Source organism: Ips typographus, linkage group LG10 (genome assembly GCF_016097725.1).
Source record: "Ips typographus isolate SLU linkage group LG10, UJ_Ityp_2.0, whole genome shotgun sequence".
NCBI classification, from domain to species: domain Eukaryota; kingdom Metazoa; phylum Arthropoda; class Insecta; order Coleoptera; family Curculionidae; genus Ips; species Ips typographus.
Genome location: NC_138431.1, coordinates 6,974,886 through 6,999,099, shown reverse-complemented (window position 1 = coordinate 6,999,099; position 24,214 = coordinate 6,974,886). Strand labels below are relative to the sequence as shown.

The 24,214-nt window shown below is 37.8% G+C and overlaps 2 long non-coding RNA genes across 3 annotated transcripts; one reads left to right on the top strand and one right to left on the bottom strand.

Moving 5' to 3' along the window:
• Positions 1-1,370: 1,370 nt before the first annotated feature.
• LOC145734941 (uncharacterized) lies at positions 1,371-24,214 on the bottom strand. Its single transcript, XR_014179554.1, has 9 exons — positions 24,062-24,214; positions 23,933-24,007; positions 23,755-23,876; positions 16,369-16,578; positions 16,157-16,294; positions 13,536-13,705; positions 9,126-9,286; positions 1,572-1,991; positions 1,371-1,512 (listed from the first exon to the last, which is right to left on the bottom strand). It is a non-coding gene; the product is annotated as an uncharacterized LOC145734941 (long non-coding RNA).
• Positions 1,389-20,195, top strand: LOC145734945 (uncharacterized). 2 transcript variants are annotated; one of them, XR_014179561.1, is made up of 5 exons: positions 1,389-1,518; positions 4,082-4,141; positions 17,319-17,383; positions 19,163-19,288; positions 19,349-20,195. It is a non-coding gene; the product is annotated as an uncharacterized LOC145734945 (long non-coding RNA). The 2 variants fall into 2 exon arrangements; XR_014179562.1 differs by lacking the exon at positions 17,319-17,383.

Below are 24,214 nucleotides of genomic sequence, written 5' to 3'. Positions count from 1 at the left end.
AATAATGGATTATTTTGCATCATTACTAATACTCATTTTAAAGGGTAAGTGTCGTTAAGAGAGTGAATTGTTTAATCGACCTTAAAATTTCCAGATTTTTTGCCTTTTTGTGTTAAAGGAATGAATTGCTCTAAAAAACTTGAAAAATTCTTTTACTTAACAATTTACACAATTCTTGGACTTGTATTACTCGCAATGGATATAAGTGTAGTCTCAGTTTACTTAAAGTGCAATTTCGTTTGGGATACAATTCATTTTAAAGGGTAAAAGCCGTTGAACAGTTGAACTGTTTCAAGCCAAATTCGACCCTAAATATATCAACTTTTTATATTTTTTGACTGCATTCCTTTCTTTGCCTTTTTTTAAGAAACCACAAAATTGTCACGGTAGATTCGGTTTAGTTTGACAATCTAAAACCACAAAATTTCCTAAATAAATGATGAATTCCGGTTTTTTTTTAAACAAATATAAATCAAAGTTATGAGATGCCTTTGAGAGTTTGTTGCTTATTATACTGCAGGTTTGAAAATCTATTTATTGGTCTTACTTAATGATTTACTGATTCAAAGAGTTATTTACCATTAAAGTATGAAAAGAAGCACAAAAACTAAGTTTAAAACATCTTTAGGATTCAAAACATGTTTTTAGACCATTTTTATGATACAAAAAATTCCTCCGGTATCTGTTTAAAAGGTATTTGGTTGGAGTTAAGGCCTTAACCTAATTTAATTATCCTATAGAACACATTGTGTGAGGTGAACCAAGCAAGTAATAACTGAACCACCCGTTTACTGGGTGTGACAGTTCTTTTGAAACATTTTAAGGGGTTACGGCAAAAACTTGAAAGGGTTCAGGCTGCCTCTAAGTTGAGTTTTGTAAAAATTTAATACAAAAAAGCTGATGGCCTCCCTCAGGTGGGGTTGTAGCATGGCTTAGTTCTGGGGGTAATTTCTACAGTTTTAACGATTGAAAATGTAGAAAAAACCGTCAAAAAACAGTCGGCCACCCAAAAAAAAATTCCAATAATGCGCACGTAGTGCTAAGTCGAAAAAGGCAGCCATTTTGCGACACCTCCTCTCGCGTCTCCTCACCTTCGCGTTCCGGACTAGTTTTCGACTGGTTGTTGTAGGAAAATTGTGCGTTTTCGTTGCCTTTAAATCGTCCCGACCGTTCCTGCACGTGGCAGATTGTCCTAGGACACTTTCGCGCCCTCTTCGAGGGTGAAAACCACCCGATTTGATGTGCCCCAGGTCCCCCCTTCGGAGACGTCGCAAGTTCGATCGTGCGCTTGCTCGTTGACGTAAGCACTAGGCAGACTGGTTCTGTCTCGTTCTAGCACGATAGAAATCGCACATCAGCCGATTTCGCGATTCTCTGTTGGTTGCCATGCAATAATAAGCGAAACATACAGACAGACGCAAGAACAGTCTACGTGAAACCGGCCGTGGTTTTGGTGTTGCTTGATGCGCCGTACGCGAACTTTTGACTGATGGATTATGTGGCGCAGTTTGTCTATATGTAAGTATCGCTGAATACTATTTTGTTAAAATTGTTTAAAAAAAATTACGTACAAATTCTTCAGACGGTGTTTCCTATGAAATCCCCGCAGGGTAGTCGTATAGGGGCGAGAGGGGGGAGGGTGTCAATATAAGTAACTCCCGCATCAATTTCTTTTTATCAAACCGTGTCCTTGTCACCTTATCGGCAAAAATTCGCGTTCTCGTCGTCCACAAGTCGGCCATTTTTCGCAACTTTTTATTAGCAGATACGGTCGTAGTCGGTCATGGGAATGACGTATCGGTTGTTGCCAAATTTAAGGTTTCGAACTGGAATCTAATTGTGCCGGAGTGCGGGGGACGTACACGTCTGTGACCGTGTCTGTCTGTAGAAGGAAGTCAAATATTTTTCTCACACTGGTTCGCCATTTTTTTTCCTACACGTCAGTCGCTCGCAGTGCCGCGTCCGGATTGGTCGGGCGCCGTTAGAAATTACTAAAAAAAAATGAGGCCGTCTCAATTGGGATTTAACGGAGTGTTAATGCGCCGCAGCCGGTCCTGACGCATCGCCTTGGATAATTAAACGCATATACCCGGTTTCATATAGGGAAGTCACCGAATCGGGTGTTAGCGCAATCTATCCAGATTGTATAGACACTTTAAGGAATTTTTCAGGTCAACGAACCCTAATAACACTTTCTTCCACTGACCACCCAGTCGATCTTAGATTGTTCTCATTATATTGATAAACTATAAATAATAGTTACTCATGCATAACCAGAAATAATATATTTTATATGGAACACCCGGTGCATCCTATAGAGCTGTCTGACTACATACAGAACCAACATCAACTTTTGGTGGTTATTTAATTCATCATCAAGGTTTATCACGTGACTGCAAACTGCCCTAAAGTATCAATCAATAATTGCCCTAGTAACAACAAAACAAAACGTTTAATAAGAAACAAAATCGCCTACTTCCTATCTCAGTTCTAACGACAAATTCCATTACAATTCCTAATTTTTTAATGCCATTGTCACCATTGTTGGCTTTAGTCCTTTTAATTTAAGGTTAGAAACATTTAGGTAGTTATTTTTCGATTGGCTATTTCAGTTTTTTAATTACATACAATGAACCCCAAAAACGGAGGGTTGGTTAGTCCCCAGTGAATGACCCTGTAACTCAAAAAAAATATTTCTCAATTTTTCCTTGCATAATAAAAACCAAAATGTGTGACATCATGAAAAAATAGCACACAATGGGGCGAAACCCGGAAATTTAAAAATTATTGAGATACCAAACCTACAAAAGTGTCACCCTGTACACTAATTTAAAATAAAGAAGTTCAACAAAAGTTGGATCTTGTATGCACTTCCAAATGTAAATAAGAACCAAAACAGCTTGTCATTAGCCCTATTGATAATGGCAATTCCCATTAAAATGCTAGTGTGAGTTTCATGCCAATTTCGACCTTACACACATGATGAACTGTTAATTTAAACCCGAAAAAGGAGTTAATTCAAGGTATAATAGGCTGAACTACTAAGGCCTGGTTGTACAATCGCAGTTCAAAGACTGGTTCAGTTGAACTGCAACTGATAGTTATACTTACCTATAAGATGTCAAAATGACATTTCTGACTTGTACAACTGGGCCTTACAAAACCAAAAGGAAGTTCATGTAAATAAGAACTAAAATCGTCTGACCATCCATTTTAATGGTAACAGAAAATTGCAGTCTATTTCATGCCATTATCGACCGTACTGGTTCGGTGATTTAAATGAATTATTCCAATTATATCAAGTAGGTTAATCTAATACAAATTGTTTTTTTTTTTTGGAAACAATACGAAAATGACTTAGTTTCAGGGTGATAACATGGTGGTCCAAACAACATAGTTTAGGAACACAAACATTAGGAACATGATATTGTTTAGTCGCCCCATTTAGCCCCTTTTGTGTACTATCTGCAGGGTTGGTCGAATCAGCGCCGTAATGAATCTAATTGAACGTCATTTATATCAATTTAGGCCCCGACCTAAATCGAATTTATATTTTAATTACTTCATAATAACGGGGTATGTCGGTCCTAATCAGTTTCAATGATCTAACTCGGTTTAACAGGAGTGTACTTTAAATTTTTGTGTCTTGAATTGTCTTAACTTGAAGGTTAACCCGACTGTATACTAGTACAGAAAAAGCCGAAACTTCCCCCGGAAGTACGTATATCTAACGTGGGAACGTTTCGAGTACCGGTAAAGTGCTCATCCAATCGGAAAGGTCTGCGTTCTTATCATCTGGGTGGAAAGTCGATGAACTTTAAGGAATTTCGGTCTAATTTTGACTGAAAACTTTTCCCAACAGGGCTCCGTAAAATTACAGACCGAATGTAAAAGGGCCCTTAAAAAAGTAACCGCTCAACTTGTTATGCTGGTTTTACACTTCCGGTTTCCCTATGAAGGGTGCTTCAAAGGCACATTGTTCAAAACTTATTTGGGGTTGCTCCCCCCTGCTCTCCCTCCCGGATCTGACATTCCTTCACTGATGATGATTCAATAACGAAACAATTTTTTCCGTTTTCAGAATGCACAATGAGCGCCATCGTTAATGATCAACGTTTTCCCAGTAACAATTCTATACTCGGTAAGTAATAATTAAATTCTATTTATAGCTCATGTCAAGTTTATTAATAAATTGCAAGAGAATGGCGTGACGTCATATTGGTTATACTATTGTGTTATGAAGATTTTTTGACTAACTGTGAAACAAGGGCGTTGATGGGAAGAAACGTTAAAAAAAGAAAGTCGATTCTTTACAAAGATAAAAGAGGGCTGTTTGCTCTAAATGATCTTTTAAGGGAAGAATTTTATCAAAAAGTGCAAACAGAAAAAAAGATGGAACAAGCCGCAAACCGAAATTCTCTTATACGTCCCGAGGCGCATCCGAACATATTCAAAAAGGGGGCCCCATAATGAAATTCCTTTCGGTCTGGCCCGGGCTCTTTTATGCCTTATTTTTGTGAAGAAAACTATTCAGATTTAAATCACTGTCACTATCGGCACTATAAAACGCCGAAGCGTTCGTTTTTAGACGCCGAAGCTTAAACGGTTTTCACTTCTCTTCTCGGAAGGGAAGGCATTCGATTATATCGGCTCCGTTTTAGATTAGTGGGGCTATTTTCGGGGCCTTAGCGCCATTCGAGGGCTCCGATTCACGAACCTGTTACACGTTTACTGCCTCTAATCCATTTCAGATTTGAAACTGGTATTTGTGATTTTGTTTGTGTGGGAAACAACAGAAACTGCTTTTCAAATGGTTCACTCTTCTTCTTCTTCAAGTGCCTTCTTCATTACTGAAGGTTGGCGACAATACCAGCAAACTCCTCTCTATTTCTTGCTGCTCTCAATAGGGCGCATGTGTCTAATCCTGTCCACTCCCTTCGGCCTTCTATCTTTCCTTCCATAAGCAGTCTCAAAAGTTGATATTTTTCTCCTCTGTATACATGTCCCAGATAACCAGTTTTGCGCTGTTTCACATGTTGTAAAAGTTCCCTGTCTGTTCCCATCATGAATGGTTCACATCGAACCTGATTGACATATTAAGGAAAAAACAATAATCATTAATAAACTTTCAGTTAATTGAATTTTAACTGATTAGTGGTGATATTGGCACACTAACACGAGTTCGATAAACGAGCCTCAAAGACGGATCACGGTTCAATTTTGAGAATAGGCGCCCTGTTGCGTTGTCGGCACTTTTGCGGCGCTAGGCCTTAAAAGGCCGTGTGATCCAAAAAGGGGCCCCCCCGGGGGGTCATAACGCGCACCCACGACTCGCATTCCGCACCATCAGACACCACAATGTTGCCAACCATTTTGTAATTTGGTTGGAGATTCCAGGTTGTTCCACGCAGCCAATCTCGTGATTTGTTGCGACCAGCTGAGATTGTTTACGAGGTGTTAAGGGTGTTTTGATATATTTACGGCTTATCTATTTATACTACGGTCCCCCTAAAGTAATTGAGAGGAGTAAACCGTTTTAAAAATATCGAAATGGATTAGTGCCCCCCTAGTCGAACTGCTACCGCTTCTAAGGATAGTCTGTTTTAGCTTCCAAGCATCGTAAATCAGTCTCAAAAGACTATTCCGTTAAAAACGAATGAAATGGACAAAAACCTACACACAGTGAGTAGTTTTCACGAATAACTTTGAAATCAAACCTCAAACCTTAAATAATTAGCATGTCAACCACGCCAAGCATGGTGGGCATTAGATGTTTCCGTTTTACATAATTTCTCACCCAAATAACTTCGTGGGTGACGCCGGCTTTGCAGAATCCACACTCTAACCTAATTTAACCGCGACTCGTGGGTTTGTTGTTATAATAATGTGAATTATAATCGTTATACCCGGGGGTAGGTTGTTGGAGACTTTGGAAATGAATTTCGGTTTCATTGGTGTTATAATTATCGGCGTGGGAAGGTTTTTGCAATATTAATTTTAATGCCGGTGTGAACGTTTAAAGGGAATTATGATGTTAGGTCGTGATAAAGGATTTAATAAGTGGTTAGGCTAATGCTACGACCGGTTCAGGTTATCTCCTGTATTATTATTTGTTATGTGCTTATTAGAGCGACCTGACAAAGTCAAAATGTAAATGATACTCTGAATACTCTTAAGCAATTAATCGTCGTAGCTTCTAACCAATCACTTTTAAAGGTATTTATAATAATAATCGTTCTTTTGCTGCTAGTCCTTATAAAGGAGGTTGTTGGTTATTTAACAGTCGGGAAAACATGCCTCTCCTATCGCTTATAAATGGGTTTATATCCACTCATTTCCTTATAAGGCCGCCCATTTGTCTCTTAGAAGAGACGCTCGAGGTCGCCCATTACATGGACTTACTGATTTGATGTGAAAAATTGCTAATAAAATGGCATTTTAGTCAAGTTCAGACGTTGGCAAGTTTTAAAAAATCGTGTTATTACTGTCTAAATTAGTAAGTACGCGATGGGATTTTCCCTAACAATTTAAATTCATTTTAAGCAAACATTCTGCATAGTGCAGGCTGTACCTTCAATTTACTGTATTACCTGCAAACTGTCCTATAAACATTTTCTAGTCCTGTCTTGTTCTAGACTGGAAGTAACTGATCAGACCATCTTTTGCGAAAATTGATTCTAACCTAACTGTTAACACTATCTAATGTTGCCAAACTTTGCATAAATAAATATACTTGACATAACTGCCAACTAGAGGGACTTACTGTCTATACAAGCCTGTCTATACTGTTTCTAAACCAGTAAAAAGACTGATGAAGTGGTTTAAAAATGGCAATGTTGCCAACTCTGCCAGCAAAACGTAAAACTGGCTTTTAGCCAGTTTCTGTCAAAATTGCAAGTCTCATCGAGATATTCAGCAAAAACGCGCTGACACTTATTGTTTTCTCGTTGTTGAGCAACATAGAAACTGCACTTCTTGGTATCGGCTCTACTTCTTCGAGCCCAAAAGGTTAAGATCATTAATTTGAACGAGCAACATTACCATACAATGCGATAATTATTTATCGTGGCGGATTCATTGTTTAGTTTAAACGGAAGCCCACTAAGCAATTTTTGGACAATTTAATGCAACTTAAACCCCCTGTATAGCCGAGTTCTGGTCGATTTGGTGGTACCGAACAGTTTTTTTTTTGTTCTGCCGCGTCATTTAAAGGTCATTCCGCAACAATAACGTTGCAGGAACGCTTTGTTTGTTGCCAAAAACATAACGCACTCGTATACACACACACACACGTCCATTGTTAGTCGTTTCAGACAATAGTAAATTCCGATCCGCTTACTAAGCCCGGATTATTAATATAAGAAACGTTTAACTGGGTGGCGTAAAACCACCCTTACGGCACGCGAGTCGACGATCCTGGGAACGACCTCGGGTTCCCTCAGGAACCTGCCCGGGTCGGTGGGAAAGTGCCGTGGGAAACGTTTTCTGTGCGAACCCAAGTCGGTTCTCGTGCCCGGTCAATAAAAACGCTAGTCAACACAAAGCCGGATAAGATATTGTTACAAACCAGTGGCGTGCCAGTCTATGATTTTTTTTTTTGTTTCTAAAATAGTCTCTTTTTAAAAATCTCGTTTTCCGAAAAGCTGTCCGGTGTTATAATGACAGTTATCTTAAAATAGTTTAGTTGACATGATGAATCTGTAAAACATTGAAGTTTGTCATAAGTGCAAACAGTGGTGCCAAGCGAAAATAGGCTATACTGACAATTTTGTATCAGTTAAACTACTTACAGAGTGAATCCAAAGTTAAATCTATCTTAAAAAGTAGAGTGACGAAAATAAAAATGGCGTTAAAATTCTCATGGGAAAGTGGAACCCCAAACACTGATAAAAACATAAAAGGGAACGCCGAAAGCGTTTTCGAGGAAAAAAGCCCTTTTTAATCTTTCCATTTCTAGGAAGGACCCCTATACGCCCACCCATGAACCATGGGAACCACCACTTAATGCACCATTTCGATTATTATTGATGGCGTCGGTGACAGAGTATTGCCTCATTAATCGACCTACATTTACAACTACATGAATGAACCAACGCATCCGAAAGAATGGAGTAGGCCGAATACAGGGTGGGCAAAGAAAAAAAAAAGCCAAAAAGAGCCCACAATTTCCAACTACACATGTTATTTATGATTCGAAAAACGTAATTAAGCCGTGGCGTTTCCGTTTTGATGAAATTATTACGTCACGCTGCTGCTTGAATGGAGTGTGACACTTCTTAAGACGCCAGATAACGTTTGTTTGTATATTCGGGACAAAAAACAACTCAATGTTTACCAAATCGGGGCATTATCAGAATGAATTAATGTGGCGTAGAGAAATCGAATTAAAAAGTCAACAAAACATAAATAATTAGTGGTAAATTTCTTCTTACCAATGAACCATCATTGTAAGTCACAAAAATTCCGGCTAAATGCACAAAGAACGTCGTTATGCATTCTAATCTGTTGACCTAGAATATTTGCTTTTCCACCCTACTTGGAAATGCTTTAAAAACTACGTCGCAATTTTAGTTTATGTCAAGAAAAGCAATTTTTGCTGTTGCAAAATCATTAAAATTGGTTGCTATAGTAGGCGTAATTGGCATCTATCTATAAATCAGGCCGGAATTCCATTAATGTCCTTTTAAGGTAAATTTCTCAACTGTAGATTGGTAGTGATTTTCAATTTGGACCACCGTGTTCGATGTCATTTTAGCCTATTTTCGTTTTGCTGTCACTTCCGGTACAAACGATGAATTCCATTGTTTAAGTGATTTTGTTTTAAGCTAATTTCGACTATATTGATCCCTTTTATCTAATAAGTGTGTGTAACTGGACTAAACAAGACGTTTAAATGACATGCAGTAACGTATTAAAGTCAGTTCATTGACGTTTCCTGATCAAATTTAGAAACCATCCTGTATATGTGAATTATACACTGCTAAAATATTTAATTTGAAAATACATTGCTCAGTTATCAATGTTCTACTCAAAATACTAATTTTGACCATCGAGTGTTCCACATACAGGATGAAGCAATTTAAAAATGACTTCTTGAACACAATTTTTGAGCTTTAAAGACTTACCTTTCTTCACTTCAGTATCAAAACTGTTTTCTTGTCTTGTGTCCTTCAGAATTTAGAATTGCTTCGATGAAGATTCCTGCTTGAAAAACTTAGTTCTCTTCATTTCATTAACTTCCAAGGAATGCTTCCTGGGTGTCCCTCATTTGTTTAGACGAAGATTCCTACAAAATATTATCGTTAGACATCAATTAGGTACATTGTGCAGAATTTGTATGAAAACGTTTTAAAGGTGTTTGATTACGGTGAGGATCAAATAAATAGTAAAATCGTAGCTTCCGGGAATATTTTCTTGTAAAGATGAATTCCAGTCACCTTATCTTCGCTCTCATATTTACCTAGTAACGGTTCTTCAATATTTACACTAGCCAGCAACATAATATTTACCGATTTCTCAACGTTTACAATCATTGATATCATTTTTAAAACGGCTCTTTAAATTTTAAATCAAAATTATGAGAAATGATGGAGTTTAGTAAAAGTGTACAAACGGTTAATTAGCGTCGTCACTAGTTAATTAGCTTGTGAAGGGAACAAATAATGAACACCTGCTAACACTGAAGCTCACATTCTAAGCAGCTTCACATAGACAGTGATTGGATTATTTACAGGCCTGCTTTCTGTTAATTATTAATTATTGGTTTAATTAATTTTTTTTTCCTGGAGGTTTGGATAGCTTAATTTTGCTTGCAAATACTTATTCTACTTACGACAAATCCCATTGTTAGGGCGTTTTGTTTTGAAGCTAATTTCGACTATTTGTACAAACCCATCAAAAACAAAATTACAAGATAGACTGGAGGAATTATGATCTTATAACAAATCGTACAGGAACACCGTTGTCGTCATCCGGAAGTAGACGCCCTTGGGTACTACCGTGCTGGTAATAAAATTAGAAAAAAAATGACGGAAGAAGCCCATGCCCGATATGAATGAAGCAATAACGTAGTACGTAAGTATTGTCGCTGTAAGTGCCATACGTTGCGTCTGACTGCTAATGAGAGGCCAACGACCCGGCAACGTTGCCTGTAACATCATTAGAGGGCATTTAATTTTTAAAAGTCTAGCCTAGACGAACCTGGACTGGCCTAAATGACGCTCACTTGCTAATTATTAGTAATTGATTTGGAGCCACGAAACAGTAATTTGAGGTGGAGTGGCAACACTGTCCCTCCATAGATTTACTAAAGAATTGCCACGAGATAAATCTACAGTATACAGGGTGTAGTTCACAGATCGCAGATACTGACACGTCATAATATTTGGATTTCGGTTGAGGTTAACGAAACTTATCACCAACCTGAACGGACAAGTGTCCCGCATTAGGGACAGTTTTGTCTGACCGAGATTGCAATTTGGGCCACTGCACGATCGACGTCCGCCGCGACGCTCCAGAAATAAACCGGCGCGTCGTTACGTCACGACGGGCACCAGACGAATACGTAACCGCTATTTTATGGCATCTAGAGCTGGGTTGTGTCAATCGATAACGTACAGTCCTGTCTAGTTATTTGTTTTTGACTCCAAAATGATTTGAGAACCACTGCAGAAGATTGGTTCGTTTATTTCAAGGTGTTTTCAATCTTCTAGGGTTTAAACGAGTTGAAATCCGAGCACCACCTGCCCGAAGACATCTGTTGGAGCGCGTGTCCAACTTTTCGTGCACCTTGCACCGCATTTTGTGTCCTAACGGGACATTTTGATTATATCCGCACCTGTCCTTAGCTCAAAAATGATTTTTCTTCTAAATACAGTAACGCAGTGGCTTTATTCACGTTCCGAAAGGACGAACGCCATTTGCATTATAAATTACGCTATCGCACGATCGTTGTTTAATATATTTGCTCTTTAATTGCTTTTACCACTGTTAACCACCTGTACAGTTCGGCCATTAGGAATGGTAATCAGTCATATTCTCGACGCCGCGTAACCGCCAGAAGGGAATCCTCCGACGTTTAGAATGTAACTGTAAAAATCCTTTAGACGGGCAAAAACTAAAGAAGGGTCATTTTTAATTAGCCCCACAGGATTAATTAGCTCATACTTGCACAGTAATGTCTGGTTAATTAATTGTTTATTAACGTTTCGATGCAAATTTGGTTTAACGCTTTCCTCCTTCGTACCTAGACTTCAATTGATAAACCGTGTTAAACACATTTCGAGATATTTACGTAAATTAAAATAATTAAAAGTAGGGGACATGCAAAACGTTTATATATTTGGACTTTTACACTGGCTATTAGTTACATGTTTCTATTTGGCATTGCCATCATTATATTTACACGATTCGTTGTTCAAGGTGGAATTTCAGATTCTAGCCAATCAGATTTTCACGTTGTCTTCTTGACAATTATCAAACTTAGGACAACAACTTTTCAGGTATACCAACTGAACGAAATTACGCATTCACGGCACGTTTACCATTTTTCTGCATAAAAACGATATAACCTACAAAATTCCGCGAAATGGATTCGTAAAAATGTGACATAGATTGTTATCGTGGTTCGCATCAGTAACAATGGCTGCCGGTGCATGTCACGTGGGCGTGCAATTCACTAATCAGAGAAGGAATCGTTTTTGTGCTTCTCATATTTGTGTGTGGTTGCCTGGAGATGTACCATTGACATTTGTGAGTTGCACACTTGTGTAGAATTTGCATAAATCACAGAGAACAGTGGGTAGTTTGTAATTGGTCTTTTTCTTGACCAAAAGTGCTGTGATTTAAGCAAATACTCCACATTTGATTAACACTATCTAAGCACCAGGAAGCGTTGAAAGGGTCAAAGAAGAGTGTGTTTGTACTATTTAGCCTAGATTCAGTTGGGGTACACAAATCAGCAAAACAGGAAATGTCAGATGTATAATGCCTTTTTTTCGCTTTAGGCCTTATCTCCAGACGATAACCGATACACTGTGTATAATATAACAAAATCAGTATTTACCGCTGGTTAATCAAGTCTGATAAGGTCCCTACATTTTGCGTTGCAACTTTGCCCTTTTTTCTTGCACATGTCCGGCAAGTGGTACTACTCTGGAGATTTTAAGGAAATGCACGTCGTACCGTTTCAAGAACCGGCTCTAAATTATAATAATTCTGCCCAAAGGGAGCTTTGTGGGTGGTACCGAGGAAGTCGACTTTATGGTTATACACGTTCGATGTTAATCGTCTGTTGGGGGGGCAACTTGATTAATCGAATATGCTCCAGGTTTGCCATATTGATACCAGTCTATGAGTTGTCTTAGGGCGGTAATAAATACGCAAATAGGCTTTAAATCGTCGTTAAACCAAGAAACACTGATAAAAAAAAACAAAGAGGCCACCTGGAGGCAAAAACCGCGGAAATTCGAGGTTGAGACACCCTTCGAAACCTAAACTAGTCAGATTGGCTCTGGTTTTTGTCCCTATTGATATTGAGAACGTTATTTTTATTGCAGCTGTCCACGTACCTACACCTGCCCTTAAGAAACCACTTAAAAAAAGGGCTCGTGCTGCCTTGAAAATTTTTTCTGAGATTGTACAGATTGATGGTAAAAAAATCTTGATCGAGGCCAATCAAATTCTGATTTAATATGCTGGAACTAACGAGCGCGCAATTATAATGTAAAAGGGTATAATGCACTTCATTTCCTTTTAAATTTCCTCTCGAATATCGAAAACCGCCATTACAACAACACGAGCATGTAAAACGTTAAGTGCACTAATGGAAAATCAGCCAGCCATCCAGTTTTCTTCTAACTGTCACTGATTGGCGTGCGACCACGCAAAACATTTTTTTTTTTGTTCCGGAATTCCGGGTCTTGGAAATTGACGTTTCGATAACCGTACGGTTACCTAAGGCGATTACTGTTTGTTTTTGCTATGATGCGTGCAACATTGAAAGCCGCTTTAATGCACCAGCGCATCTACGCCCAATCGCTATGCTACAATTCTGTTATCGGTATAGCGTATCCGGTCGCCGGAAAGGTAAAGATTAGTATTATCTTGATGCAATTGTAATCCGAAACGAAAAATAGTGAATTGTTATTGGACTAGCTCATTTCCTACATATTTTACTTGATGTGGCATTCATATTTACCATCATAGTAGGAAAGATGCTATTTTGGTTCAAATTTGCTTAAAATCAGTCAGTATGAACTAGCAAGCAAAAATGAACCATAACGATCTCATTTTGGATTTTCAAAAGATTAATTTTGAAACTGTTTTGGAGAAAAAATGTAAGTACGCTTTCAATTTCAAGTCAGAAAGTTTCTCAAATTCTCTAAGACTTGAAATTGGCTCCAAATATGTTGCTTGCCTTATTAACTTTACCATAAACACTATAAAGCAAAAATGAACCGTAATCTCAAATTTCAATTACTTTAAATTTTAGAAAAGTACAGGATGTTAAATTGTGATTTTTTCTCTGCACTTACCTCAATGTTTGTTATATTCCAATTGTGTTGATTATTTCTTATTACTCATCCTGTCGTCCTTCATCCATGATGTTTTCTGCCATTCTTGGTGACCACTTATAATCTGATTGACTCGGTTCAGTTAGAGTAGGTAGATCCAAAAACATGGTGAACAGACTTTACTGCCTCTCCTGAAAACGATTTGTGGTGTTTGGATGGTATTTGTGGAATTTCGGAAGTTGGTGAAGCAACAAAAGCGTAAAATCAATAAGTAATGATGGGAACAATGTAGTGCGGCGGCGAAGTAGTCAAAACAAAAACAAGAAGAGCCCGTGGGCCGTAGGAATGCGGTTTGCAGCTGATCGGATCAGGTCAGCTGAAGAGGAGAAGTTGCGACTCCGGTGCCGCTGGGTTGCCACATACGGTATACGGAATTCGCTTAGCAAAAACGACCGGCCTTAATGTACTCTCCGGCCTTTTCCGAGAAGGCTCCTTTCATTACACGACCATCAAACCTAAATATAAACGCTCTGTTAAAATGGCGGAATCGACACATTTTTACGAAACCGATTCAGATAAAGTGACGATAGCGGCAACGTCGCCTAGGACAGAGATGCATTCATGAATTAATTGGAAACGCGCCGATCAGGTGAAGGATTGCGTTTACACAATGTACCAGCATTCCTTAGCGGATTTACGACGTAATAGGAAGTCCGACAAAGGAATGTGACAGTGGCAACGTTGCATTGTGAAGATCTTTTATTCTTAAGTATGTCATCAGGAGGTGTTGATAGAATGTGACAGAACTAGGTGATAATGGCAATTTTGTATACACTGTTCCAAAACTCAAAAGAACAAAAACAGTTTACAAACAATAACACAATTTGGGACATTCTGTTGAATAAGACAGTGTGTTATAAGGTGTGACAATCAAGTTTCATCTTGATAAGCATAAGGTCAAGCTAATTTGTGTTAACCTCCACTGATCACAACTAACTTAAGCTTGCATTTTATTTATAAATTCCGTAACAAATTCCGAAGAAGTGTTCCAAATAATTCGTCTAAAACAAAACACCGGCCCGGGGTAACGTATCTAAAATTGTCGGTGTGGGTGTTTTCGGTGCGGATATTTTCATATTTTAATGTACCGAAATAACTAATAGGTAATGATAATGGCCGCAGTTTGTTAAAATGGGCCTGACAGAAATGTAGGCGCCTCCAATTACTTTCCTGGATAGTTGCATCAAATACTGTGAGGAAAAATGGATTTTTCGGAACGATTAGCGAAACATCATCGGCGATCGATTGGATCATTCATCTTCTGAACGTTGACCCCCGCCTGGGACTGGATAGTTTCCAGAAAATCTCAGACGCGACAAAAATAAAAAAAATATTATTTGCTATCAAACATCTTAATGGACCTGATCCAAACTCGTGAATCAGTTTAGCACGCCCCAGCTCTAATTTATCTGTCATTGGGATTGTATGATTCAGCTTTGAATATTGTTAGACCAACAACATTGACGAAGAAAAGAATTTAATTAATGAAAAATCCAAATTACAAATACATATAATGAATGAAAAAACAGGGTTTTGTCATGATTCACACTTTTGAATTGATAATGGCAAAACTAAGAACTTGGTACAAGTCAGTACCAATCGTGGTGGGTTTGTTGAGTCAAAAGTTTCTCGAAATTGGCGTTAGAAAGCTTTAGGAGAGTGGAAACATTCCTCGGGTAATGAATCAACTTTTTAGCATCGATTTAAACGGTCTTAACGATGCAGGCGGACTTTGGCCCGCAGTAAGTACCGGATCCGGCGATGCCGCTTCTTTCGTGCAAAGTGATTGGAAATTCTTTTGAAGGAATGTGTTCCAGTTAGTCCGTCGTTCACCGACAGGGAAAAAATGTAAATTGTTTCGATGCTATCGATCCCGTACGGCTAGCTTCGAATTATTTTAATGATTTATTAGATTGGGTATCGATTTTTTTCCACGCTCGCTTAATAATCCGCTTCGGTGCCCAAACAGCCCCCTTTAACTTATGAGAAGCGACATTTTACCATTCATCACTTTGCCAGTAATTAATTATTACGTGAAACGTTCGCGGAATGGCAAATTTGCAAATACCATCATTGTAATGCGCGTGGTTTACGGTTTTTGCATGCCAATTTTGTGGAAATTCCTTCTTTTCTACAGTACTTTATGCATAACAAGAGTTACAGTGCCCAGCCCAAATTTCTGATGGATATTATTATTCAAAAATGTTGCATCAGTTACTCACCAGTGTAGGAACACTGATGATATCTTTTCAAGCCTCAAAACCTTCAACCAAAACTGTTCTACTGTACACTAGAAACCTTTTTCTCATTGAAAATCCTATTGATACTGATTAAAAGTTTCTACCCTCAATACCTTGAAGTATAACTAATACAAGGTATAAGACAGTTTACTGTGTATTGGTGACTTTTTCAGTACCTAATTGCCAACTTGACCATACTGGTTTGGAGCTTATTAGCCACACTCATAACTAAAACAGTTTCTTGAACTCATTGGAGGAAAATTTAACCACATTTCTTGAGTCTCTCAGGTAATTTTCCCCAGTTAAGTGTCAATAGTAAGTATCAAAAATATATCCACTTACCAGATGGTGTCTGCACAACCTGGTTTACATCTCCAGGTGCTCATGCAGCTATCTTTTACCAATGAATGTACTATTCCAGGATACAGGCACCATAAAGTACCAGCTTTAACAAGGACCAAGAATCAGGATCCAAAAATCCTAGAGAAAGAACATTGAGCATTAAATTAAAAGTTCAAGAGACTAGTATGCTTTAAAATTAGAAGAAAACTTACCCCAAATTGAAAGTTCGGAAATGTCTAATCTCCGTTTTGTGGCGTTGGGAAGTTAGGAAAGCCTCGACCCCCCATAACATCGATGGCCCCAAAAGTTGGTCGACAGGACATTTCCACCGTTTTTCCCAGCTTTTTAGCACGAAAAGTCACAAAGTACACACATAGTTTCTCTTTTTTCCAACCAAACAAAACCACCAAGTCAACCCTAACCTACAAAAAAATAAAAAACTGTTATTATTGACAGCATGACAGCTAAAACAAATTTGACATATGACAAGGTGGTTGGTGACATTTTTTGTTTATAACTGCACCAGAGAGTACCTCATCTGACGTCATCTGTTTGTATCGAACAAAGCCAACTTAACCTACATTCCTCGCATTCCTTTAGAACATTTCAACGAAAATAGATAATTGCATAATGCGCGAGCGGAATATCCGGTTTCGGAAAAGTTTTTATTGATTTCATGAATGAATTTAGGTTTACGACCGAGTGTAACCGATTGGGTTTGTGGGACAGCCGAGCGGCTTTTGTTGGGGGGCTTCTTTGCTTGGATGAATGAACTTTCTACATACCAAACGGTGTAACAACACAGTGACGGACACCCGGTGTATTGTTCGGTACCACCGGAATCGATCTCGAATTTTTGAAAAACGGACCTGGTAAACAATTGTGTACCACTAGTGTTGTGCAGATACGTATAATACACACGTGTCAGCACGCGGGGGGAATTTATAGTTCGTTTCCTGTTTAGCGCAGTTGTCTATTTGATTACCGCTTCAAGGTAAATATTTGTTTAAAATTCTAAGAGAAATTCTTGGCATTCCGACGTTTTATCTTTTAAATAAGCTTCAGGGGCCTTGTTAAGACCATTTCGTATTGTCAATTGTGACATTTTAGGCGCCCAATGAATGAATCAAACCCTTCAAACACCACTATTTTTTTCTTTCAGGGCTTGTGTGCCAAAAATACCTCCTCCAATCGCTAAGAGAGGACATTTAAATTTTACTTTATGAGGTAAGTCACTGACTGAGAGGCACTGACACTCCATGATTTGACGTCAGGTTTACGTAATTTAAGAAAACAATATTTAAACCAACTGTCAAATTACGTCATCGTGACCTTAAGTTCGTTCTGCACACTCACATGGATTTACTGAATAACAAACTTTGTTTTGGAATGCACTAAATCATTCACCATCTAGCGAAAAAAATGTCAAGAAGATTTAATGTAATATATTAATTGTTCTGAAGAGTCATGTACTTTCAGTTAGTTTTTTGAGCAAATTTAGATAACGTGTACGACCTTGTTCTGGTTAACCATCTAAAATTCCTTTCTAGTTCTCACGACTAATCTGAAAGTGGCGAAACAATATCGATGAGATTTTGCTAGGCCTGGTTGTTCCCATAACGAAAAAAAAAAAACGCCACGCGGTGCAACAAAAGTGCATTTTCAGCGGAATTTTTATGGGAAAACCGAACCGATGTGTGCGGTCGGTGGTACCGGTACCAGAGGCGCACCAACTCGATGTTAAACTAGGAAAACTGTGTGTACCAAGATTGGTCCATCGATCAGAATCGCTTGATACCTTACCGAAATCATGACTCACACGAGTTGTATGATGCATAAATTGAATCGTTTATTGCCGTGACGCCAATGAAATTCCACGGAATGTTGTTATATAATACAGGGGCGGCCCTGTATATTATTAAATTGACATCATCATGAACAACTTCTATGTCATCTTTTTGCTAAATTCAGTTGATATGTTTGTTTGCACTTTTGTGTGGCTCCGCCATATTGGATTTAGATGACAAGTGACATTTCTCATTTACTTCAAATGTTCAATCATGTGACCTACTCTAGTTTGACCATGGCTGAGATGTTTAGCATCTAGATGAAGGTTACAAAGTGGAGATTTCGGGTTTCGGAACGCAACGTTGCGACACTTTCGAAGTGAAAAAAAAAGGAAGAAGAGCGATAAGGTTTATGGTCGCAGCACGCGGTAATCCTCCTTTTCTTCAGTTAAGGATTATTAATAAACGAGGGGGGCTTAAGATACTGATTGGACACTCGGTCGGCCCGTATGACCCGATTGTCGATGCCGTTGTCGAGTTAACATTTCGTGCATTCCAAGGCGGCCGAAGAGCCGGACTTTCTCACGGGGTACGTTGAACGCGCGGTGAGCGGTTCTCCGAAAAAACTGGCAATAAAATATGCGAGCCACCGGATTTTATTGCTTTTCCGAGACCACCTCAACTTCTTTAAGGGCCATTGTGTCCTAGGTAATGCTGCTAGACACCTTGCGGTAGCGAAATCACCCATTGTTTGAGGCTCAATAGAGCCAATAGTCCATTAACCCTCAATGACAATTTTTTGTTGCAACTCAATTCCTGGCTAATCGGTGTCAAACATCTACAAAAGAAAGATTAGAAGAATATGTGTATAAATTATGGATCTGGCTAGTTGCCCAGAAACAACTTTTACGCCCTCTGGCGATCCAACTGTCAAACCCACCAAACCAAAGGAAGACATTTTTGAAACGTCACTTTCAAGTCACTTGAAGAGTGCGCAAACTAATGTCAAAATATTTCCTCGATCAAATTGAAAACCCTTTAGCGGCCAAGCCGTCAAACCCACCAACCCAAGTAGAAATATTTTTGAAAAGCCCATTTCAATGGCTAACCATAGACATATAAAAGTATTTTACAAGAATATGTTAATTAAGCTTTAGGAGAGCGTTTTTGGACACTTCTTAGCAATTTCATCCTTGTACAAAGTTTTCTCTTTTTCCAGATGCTGCTTGGACTAAAGCTTGATGATCACTCCTGAGGACTTTTGCCAAATACACAAGAACATTCGTACGGACGACAGGAAGTGACGGATAATTTTGTGATGACCCTGCGAACTTTTTGATACGAGGTTGGTACGAAATGTAAATATTTTTTTATATTTTTCAATAATCGAACGATAATCTTTTAGGTTTTGGAGTCTACGCCCATCCTCAATGCCGAAAAATCTTGGAGGACTTTGACCCCAAAATTAGTACATACACTTTGATTCAACATAGGTCAAGCAAGTGATACGGTTTAATCGACAACAATTTCCGAAATTCGTTGATTTCGGATCACAATTCCAGTTCGTGACTAACTTCTGGCCAATCCAAAAATAACGGCGTGACTTCAGTTCCTGATATTGCTTGATAAGGAAGTTATGGTAATTTTTCGACGCTGTATTGGCTGTATTATGCGGCTTCGTTGATAAATTCGTTCGGTTTCATTCATAATTTCCGTTCGTACAGTTCTCAATGAACAACGCTCGCATAGACGTCGATTTTAGTGCGGGCGTTTAGGTCCGTTTTCCGCTTTACAAGTGATCCATAACAAACACAGCACTAACCTACACACTACCAAATATTGCACGAACCGCACTGGTTGACGTATTCGAGCGTACCTAAACTTTGTAGTGGGTACAAAACAAGCGTTTTTCCGGCGCCACTATCAGAAATTCTAATCGAAAACTCATTATTTACAATTATATATTATACGTTGAAGTGGCGCCAGTAAAAACAATAATTTTTCAGTGACGTTCGTCTATGTTTTTTTAATGCTTTACCCGGTTGTTTCTTATAATGGTAAGTTTGCCCAGCCGCAGCCCTGAGGATGCAGACATTCTTAGACGAAACGGGTTTTCACAGTGATTTGCCAGATTTATTTGATTCTGAGATCATTGTGAAAGCTGATTTTGTCGAGATTTCATCGGTGGATCAATGCACATTAATACATCACCATGTATATTTTAAAAATAAACAATAGAGTATTCAAAAAGTAAGTTGTTTGAATTTTGTTTTACTAAACTGTTGTAGATACCTCCTATTACTTCAAATATACGTTATTCCATATTCTTTCATTTATTACTTCAATAATTAACACTTTTTGACCACTTTGTACAACTAAAGTTTAAAAACCAAGTAAATCCCCAACATTGGCTAAGTTGAGTTTAAGGTTTCGTTTAGACTGCGTTCTTTTGCATCTGATCTGTCACATTCAAACCTTAACTTAGCTTAAAATTGCCTTGAAAATGTGGGGAAAACAGGCATAAGACAATCACAATCAAAATTTTAAGAAAAATTGCAGTTACTGGTCACAGTAATGGTGTTTATTGGATATCTCCCAAAGAAGTTTAAAAATCCTCAAGGAAAATGAATCCAAACTTTGAACCAACTCTAATACTTGGCAATTTTTTCGTTCACCCTGTACAACAAAACTCCTAAGGTTATTTTACTATACTACTAAAAAGGAAACTAAGTTTTTTTTTTTAGAAAATTGCGGTTTCTGATTCTGAAATGGGTTTAACTTAATATCTCCAAATCTAATGGAGATTCTAAGATTAAACAAGCTTAGAAAACCTTAAAGAAAGTGAGTCTGAAGTTTGACCAAAAAAATTCTCATGAAAAAGCCAACAGGGTGATCGCCACGTTCCAGAAGAAAAACCGGAAATTACTAAATAGAGCAGTGTAGCGTGATCTAATTTTTGACAGCTCTTAACTCGGTTATTTTGACAGTTTAAGGCGTCTAGTTTGCCCCATTGTGTAGCTCTTGTCATTCTCTTAAGCACCCTATTAGAGTGTTCCACAATTGGGCCACTATTGCATGAAAAACCCTGAAATAATAGTAACTTAAGAATGTTAATTTTGATAGCTTGTAACTTGGTTATTTGGACAGTTTGGGAAGTCTAGTTTGAACCACTGTGCAGCTCTTGTCATCCTTTTAAGCTCCCTATTAGAGTGTTGTAGTAAATATTAACAATTTGGGTACTATTACATAGAAAACCTTGAAATTATATTAGTTTAATATTGACCAGATTTTAATTAGAATGTCTAAGCTTTATCAACTAGAAAAAAAAGCAAAATGTGTGAAAATTTGCCGTAAATACAATGAGAACAATTAAAGACTGAAAAGGCATTTGGAATTATTGTTTCTAGTTAACACTGGATCATTCTGAACTATACAAAGGTGTTTTAGCGGTAAAGTTCCTTCACCATATTGTACACATTCTTGTAGCTGTATAATAGAATTAATTGCTGTTAACTTGTGTTTTTTGTGTTATTATACAGTAATGTGATCTTCGATAAAGGTTAATTTTCATTCGCCTTAATAGCCGGTAAAGTGAATTTTACACAAACCTGTAGTGGTGGATGCTTTCAAGACATTTAAGAGAACTGCACTATAGCTTGGCAGTGTTGTAGGTTAACGGCTGAAAGATGGCGCCACGTATTAATTTTCTGGTTAACATCACGCCGTTGTGCGCTGAATGAAAGTTACTACAAATACCAGTAAGAACGCAACAGTAATCGGGAAGTCCGATCTTCCGAAGGTTGCAAGTTGCAATTGATGGATCTATCCAAACTACAATGCGTTAAACCCTACTCAGTTATTGAACTTTAACTTTGGAAGGACTTTGGCTTCCTTTTTGCTTTTTTTTTTTGGTTTCAGCAACATCAATTCACCTGACATTTACGTTAAAATGTTGCGTCAAGCCGAATAGATCAAAATATGCTAATGCTGTATCCCAACAAAAGCAGAATATAATTATATATTATGACGGGCAAATATTGAAAACGCGTCCTTCAAAACATCAATTAATGAAAATCGTAATGGAATCACAAAGGAATCGAGCACCACGTCGAATCAAATTGATTAAGTTTAATGAAATATGACATAACGTATGCAGTCGTATTGTGCTTGACTTTCAGCAAAATGACTTGACGGATTCGAGGCGGGTTTTCTGGCCCGTTTTGGGTGGTCAAAAATGTTTTAGGCGGTTTTTACTATGTCCAATATTCAGCACATTTTAATGTTAAGATTTGTAGGCCAATCAATAAAATGAAAAATTTAAACTACTTAAAAGATTTTTAGCAAGAGCATTCAATTCAGTTTGTCTTTGTTTAATCCAAGCAGAGCAACACAAGCCATAAAAACCATTTTTGCTTTTTGTTAAACTCATTTAGAAAGCAATAATGCCATTGCAATAATTAAACCCTGACAGGACACCTTTCATTTGGACAACATTATGGTTTTAAATTATGATTAATTCACTTATCTGAAATATAATGTACATAGCAAATAAATAGGGCTATCACGTGACGCTGGAAAAACTCCACTAAATTGTATCGTTTACCTGCTAAAAGGCGTCAAAATTAACTAACATTTTTAGCACTTAAGTTTGAAAATTATAAAAAAGTGATTTTCTAGGATTCTGAACTAAACAAAAAATTACGGCCACTCACACAATAAAAACCTTCTACTGACAACTTTAATGTTAATGGTGCACCAAGTTGTCCAGGATATTTGAAATTTTAAATTTAATAAATCAATTTTCAAAAAGATTTTTTTGGTGCTGATTTCCCTTATGCCCTTTGCATTAGAGCACTTCTGGTGCAAAATAAAAAATTGCGCTTTAAAAAACAAGTTTCACGCATTTCAATGTACGTACCACAACAGGTTTTCTTAACTCCCCTTCTTGTTTGAATTTGTTTTGAATCTTATCAAAAACGTGAAGGAATTATTTTTTCCGGTGCTGTTCCCTATTTACCTTAGAATTATGCACAACCCTCCCCCTTTTTATTGACACTCTTGGGAAATAATTTTTGAAAAAAAAAAGGGGAAAGTTGTTTGCTGAAATAACCGTCTAGCGAACAGTATTAGGATGGTTTCCCAGAAAGTTTTGGTCAAAAAAATGGTGCTGGATTTCGGGCTCGTGTTCCGACTACAACTCGTGCCCAAAACCGACCAAATGTATGTTTCTAATTAATTTTGTTCGAATCCAGGGGCGCACTACTCAAAAACTTACTATTTATTTGTGTTTACGTCTCGATTTTACGGTCGTAATATTTTTTTTTAAAGTGCGCCAAGCACATATGGTCTGTCAGTCGATTTGGTAATTTTATCGCATTATCCGTTTACTAAATAACTTCAGTTTTATTATTATTTCTGTCAATGACTAGTCGAGGGGCATTAAAATAAATAAGTCGTTTTTCGAGGGTGTGCCACACGATGCTGTCACCGAAAAATAACCCTGTTTTACGATTTATGACCTTTTAACTAACTCTAGTTTTTAATCTGGTCATTAAATTGTGGGTGTTCTTGCCTATTGAGTTTTTAGAAGGCAATATCCTAACAGAACTTTCAAAAAACATGAGATACTAATGAATTTTACTATAATACAGTGTACTTGCTTTTATATTTCATACACTGTCCACCGAAGGGCAGAGGTATCAAATATGGCAGCTATTGTCATTGTGAAAATAAGTTGGAATAGAACAAACCTTACAAACTATCTTTTTCAACGACTTTGTCATCATACTACTAATAATATGGATACCTTACCTTGGTTCTTAGTAGATAGTAGAATCTTCTATGTGGTTCCAAAGTGCCAAACATTACTTACACAGCCAGATTCCACAGATGTTAACGGTACTTGGTCTTGCACTTGTTCATTGATGTAAAAGCTAAAAGTGAGCACAAATAACTTACTAAATCCCACAAAAACCCCCCCAAAACTTACTTATTGTTGTTGTCCTAACTGGATAATTGACCGCTGCAGTTTTAAAATCACCGGTCTTGAAAACGGTCGCTACTCCTGGTAAAATCAACTATATTGTTTAAGGAGGACAAAACTGATAACATTTCATACCTTAAAACGAAAAAACTAGATATAAAACCAGGAAATTACACGAAAGTAATTTGTTTATTCAGTTCCAGCCACCATACTGGATTTTCTTTTTTTGAAATTTGACATTTGACAGATTGCAGTCAATGATTTCACACTCTTGGACAGGCCACGGTT